Source organism: Piliocolobus tephrosceles, chromosome 3, assembly GCF_002776525.5.
Source record: "Piliocolobus tephrosceles isolate RC106 chromosome 3, ASM277652v3, whole genome shotgun sequence".
Classification (NCBI taxonomy): domain Eukaryota; kingdom Metazoa; phylum Chordata; class Mammalia; order Primates; family Cercopithecidae; genus Piliocolobus; species Piliocolobus tephrosceles.
In genome coordinates, this window is record NC_045436.1 from 128,449,732 (window position 1) to 128,455,146 (window position 5,415).

At 44.2% G+C, this 5,415-nt stretch overlaps 1 pseudogene across 1 annotated transcript; it reads right to left on the minus strand.

Annotated features, from left to right (window-relative positions):
* Positions 1–306: 306 nt before the first annotated feature.
* On the minus strand, positions 307–651 carry LOC111547090 (annotated as a pseudogene). The gene has a single exon (XR_002733022.2). The product of XR_002733022.2 is annotated as a cytochrome c oxidase copper chaperone pseudogene (transcript).
* Between the last annotated feature and the right edge of the window lie 4,764 nt (positions 652–5,415).

Sequence of the window (5,415 nt, forward strand, 5' to 3'; positions counted from 1 at the left end):
CTATGCATTCTGTATTCCCTTTGCCTTTAGCAAGCACCTGAGCAGGTCGTGTTTATTTTTTATTTTTATTTTTTTTTTCCCTGGTGGAATGGCCCAAATTTTCATTCTTGAAGGGTCTGAAATTTGTAGTCCTGCCTGGATTGGACTGTTGTAGTTTCTCATTGACTTTAATCACAGGGAATGGAAATACTAGGAGACCTCCTAATGGATCTCTTGGTATTCCATGCATACTTTTCCTTTTTTTTTTTTTTTTTTCACTAGTAATGTTTTACTTTCTTTAAAAAATAAATTATAAATACTTTTTTCCACATATCAAAGTTCATCGAAGAACTCCCAAAATTAATCTTCTTCATTCTTCAGGAATTATTTATTCACACAGCAGACCACCATTTCATATTTTAAATCCCAGGGCTCTCATGCATTCCTTGTGGGCCTCAATTAGATCTCCACAGTGTTCTTCTCCTTTCTCGATGATACACGCATCGCGCGCCTTCTTGGTCTCCGGACAAGCGCAGCAAGGCTTCAGTGGCTTCTTCTCCTGAGGCTCAGGCGGGGCAGGGTTTGAGTTGACCAGACCCGGCATCTTTCGCGCCAAAAGCAGCTACCAGCTGAGACAGCCAAATCTATGCGAGCCTCCGCAAACGCCGATTTGTCCGCTCCATGCATACTCTTCCATAACTGTGTTGTGGAGTAGTAGACTGATTTCATCTTGATAGTCTGGATCAATTACTCCATCCAACACTGTAACTCCCTCCTTAGCTTGTTGGCTTAAAGGTAAGCGGAGCCCAAAGTGTCTAGGTGGCAATCTTAACTTCCAGATTAATGGAATCGTTGTGGTGTCTCCTGGTGGCAGTGGTCCTCCCTCTGGAACTAAGATCTCTAGGCCAACAGAACGTAATGGAAACAGGAAGCAAAAATTTTGCTTGTGGATCACTAGGGGTGATGGTGTGTGATGCCACTTCCACCCCTTGATTCCTGGACCTGTGAATCCTGGCTATGGGAAAAACAGTACGATTTATTGGATGCTAATTCAGAGCATACATGGCCTTCTGGAGAACTTTGCCCCTGTCCTGCAAAGTATTGTCACCTAGTTCACCTAGTTGGCATTGCAATTGTGACTTCAAAAGGCCATTCCACCATTCTGTCAACCCAGCTGCTTCAGGATGATAGGAAACATGGCAAGACCAGTGAATTCCATGAGCATGAGCCCACTGCCACACTTCTTTAGCCTTAAAGTAGTGCCTTGGTGAGAGACAATGTTGTGTGAAATGCCATGACTATGGATAAGGCATTCTGTAAGTCCGCAAATGGTAGTCTTAGCAGAAGCATTGCATTCAGGATAGGCAAACCATATCTGGAGTAAGTGTCTATTCCAGTGAAGACAAATCTCTGCCCTTTTCATGATTGAAGAGGTCCAATATAATCAACCTGCCACCAGGTAGCTGACTGATCACCCTAAGAAATGGTGCCATATAAATGGCTAAGTGTTGCTCTCTACTGCTGGTAAATTGGGCACTCAACAGTGGCCATAGCCAGGTCAGCCTTGGTGAGTAGAAGTCCATGTTGCTGAGCCCATGCATAACCCCATTCCTGCCACCATGCCACTATGTTTGTGAGCCCTTGGGTGGTGTCAGGGGTGGCTAAGGAAAGAGGCTGTGTGATGTCCAGCCAAAGAAGGGGTCATCCTATCCCCATGATTATTAAAATCCTCCTACGCTGAGGTCACCTGTTGGTGAGCAGTCACATGGGATACAAATATCTTCACAGTTTTTGACCACTCAAAGAGGTCCATCCACATACCTCTTCCCCAAATTACTGTGTCACCATCTTTCCAATCGTGCTTCTTCCAAGTCCTTGACCATCCAGCCAAACCATTGGCTATAGTCCATGAATCAGTATATAATTGAACATCTGGTCATTTCTCCTTCCATGCAAAGTGCACAACCGGGTGCACTGCTCAAAGTTCTGTCAACTGGGAAGATTTTCCTTCACCTGCTGTCCTTCAGGGATATCCTGGAAAGGGTCTGTAGTGCTACAGCTGTTTACTCTTGGGTGGTGCCTGCATCTCATGCAGAACCATCTATAAACCAGGTTCTAGTCTTCTCTTCCTTTGTCAACTGGTTATAGGGAACTCCCCATGAGCTTGGAGAGAGAAGGGAGGGCAGCAGAAGTGGAGACCATGGGCATTTGAGCCACTTCCCTTGTAACTTACTTGTGCCTTTAGGACCTGCTTGAGCTCAATCACATATATACCACTTCCCTTTAATGATGAAATGCTGCTGTGCATGACCCACTTCATGGCTAGATAGGTCAGAAAACACCTAGTTTATGACAGGCAGTTCAGGTCGCATGGTGACTTGATGACCCATAGTCAAACATTTACTTTCTACTAAAGCCCAGTGACAGGCCAAGAGCTGTTTCTCCAAAGAGTAGCTACTGTGGAAGACAGCAGGGCCTTGCTCCAAAATTCTAGAGGCCTCTGCTGTGATTCACCTATGGGTGCTTGCCAAAGGCTATCCCTATCTGCCACTGACACCTCAAGCACCATTGGATCTGCTGGGTCATATGGCCAAAGTAGCAGAGCAACTTTCACAGCAGCCTGGACCTGTTGCAGAGACTTCTCCTGCTCTGGAGCCCACACAAAACTGGCAACCTTTTGGGTAACTCAATAAATGAGCTGGAGCAACACACCTAGATGAAGAATGTGTTGCCTTCAAAATCCAAATAGGTTTGTTAGGTGCTCTGCTTCTTTCTTGGTTGTAGGAGGGGTCAAATGCAGCAACTTATCCTTCACCTTAGAAGGAATATCTCGAGAGGCCCCACACCACTGGATCCTTTGAAATTCTGCAGAAGTAGAAGGTCCTGGAATTTTAGTCGGATTTATTTCCCATCCTCTGGCATGCAAATATGTCCCCAATAAGTCAAGTATGTTTGCTACATCTTGCTCATTGGATCCAACCAGCATAATGTCATCAGTGTAATGGACAAGTGTGATATCTTGAGAAAGCAAAACACGATTAAGGTCTCTCCAAATAAGATTATGACACAAAGCTGGAGAGTTGATGTACCCCTGAGGTAGGACATAAAAGTCGATTGCTGGCCTTGCCAGCTAAAGGCAAATTGCCTCAGTGGGCCTTGTGAAGAGGAATGGGAAAAAAGATATTTGCTAAGTCAATGGCTAGATATTAGGTACCAGGAGATGTGCTAATTTGTTCAAGCAATGAAATCACATCTGGTACAGCAGCTGCAATTGGAGTCACTACTAGATTATGCTTATAATAATCCACTATCATTCTCCAAGATCCATCTGTCTTCTGCACAGGCCAAATGGGAGACTAAAATGGGAATATGGTGGGAATCACCACCCCTCATTTTTCAAGTCCTTGATGGTGGCACTAATCTCTGCAATCCTTCCAGGGATGTGATATTGTTCTTTATTTACTATTTTTCTAGATACAGGCAGCTCTCATGGCTCCCATTTGACCTTTCCTACCATAATAGCTCTCACCCTACTAGTCAAGAGGCCAATGTTGTGATTCTGCCAGCTGCTGAGTATGTCTATGCCAATTATGCATTCTGGCACTGGGGAAATGACCACAGAATGAGGCTAGGGACCCACTTTAAGTCAGAGCAGAGCTAAAATTCCATTAATTACCTGACCTCCATAAGCTGCTACTTTAATTGGAGGATCACGGTGATGTTTTGGGTCTCTGGAATCCATGTCAGCCCAGAGCCAATGTCCAGTAGTCCCCTAAATGTCTGATAATTTGCCTTTCCCCATTGCATAGTTACCTTGACAAAAGACCACAGGCCTCCTTGGGGAAGAATGAAAGAAAGATTAACAGCATAAATTGTTGGTAATGTAGTGGGGTCCTTCCTCAAGGGAACCTGGCTGCCCCTTCATTCAGTGGGTTGAGTCTGTAAAGTGGCTCAAGTTTGGAAATTGATCGAGTGGCCATGACTCTCTACTTTTATGATGCAAATTAGTCTTTTGTCCAATTGATCTTAAAGTTTTCTGTTTATATATTAAGTAGGAATGCAGTAAGTTTCCTGTCCATTTCACTTCTAGGAACACCATGATTAATTTATCTAATGCCATAGCTCTACGTGAGTCAGATTGCTGCTTTGCCTATGCTGTCCATTACAATAACTATTTCCACCTTGTCTTTGACAGTTGAGTGCTTCCATTTGGCTCCTGCCACCTCAGGATCCAATCATTCCCATTGTATTTAAATTATGTAGTTGAGTGATTGCAGTTTCCACTGTTAGATCTGAGATACAGAGAAGAACAATTACAGGGCTCTTCAATGATGAGGTGCTGCCCTCACAAATCTATTTTGCAAGGCATTGATCAAGGGTATATCCTCTGGACCCTCCCAGTGGGGTGAGCAGGTCCAAAGTAACTAATCCACTCCACCATCCTAATCTCTCTAATCTCTAGGGAAGCCTTTGGCTCCCTTCGTCTACATTAAACCAAGGGAGATCAGGCATTTATAGCCCACTCACAGTGAGCCATCTTTTAATCCATATTTTAGCTAACCAAGCAAATAAACTATTAGAACCTTTTTAAACTCCCTGAGCTCAACATTAAATAAAGGCTCCCTACTTGGGGGCCCAAATCAATCAATTCAGTCTGATCCAAATCTGTGTTTCTTCCACCATTATCCCACACCCTTAATATCCATTCCCATGCCTGTTCTCCAGATTTCTGCTTATATAAATTAGAAAACTCAAGCAGTTTTTTTAAGTGTAGCACACCTCCTCATGGGTCACACTCTCAACCTCACTTCTAGGGGCCCACCAGGACTTTAGTCTAGTTATAGGTCTAGAAAAAAACAGGAATGTTAGTGGTGGCTCCTGAAGAGAGTCAACATTATTTTGCTTGGCAACTGCCTCAGGGGAGGCCATCACTTTTGCCTCAGGCAGAGCAGGGTTCATCTTCTCAGACGGAGGTGAAAAGGCTGAGGGCAACACAGGTTGGGGAGGAGATATTGGCACTACTGGGGTTGGGGAAGCTGTTTTTTTGTGGCAAGAAAAGTTCACCAGAGTTTACAAACTCAGTGTCCCCAGCTTCATCAGGGTCCTCCCACATGTCCCCATTCCAAGTTGCAGGGTCCCACTTTTTTCCAATCAATGCCCTCATTTTAACAGTAGACACCTGACGAGGCTGTGCATGCACCTTTTGTTGCATGTCCACCACTCACATGATAAAAGCTTGTGTCTGTTTTTCCACAATTTCAGCTCTTTCTCTATAGGAGATAAGATACCCACTTAGGGCAATATTAGCCGACTTCAGGCTCAGTATTTGCTTCTGAAGCAGGAGTTAGAATCTCTGAGTTCATCATTTTCTTTCATAACTTTGTTCACTTAGGAGCAAGCAACTAGCTTCATTATGCTCCTTGGTTCTCCACATAT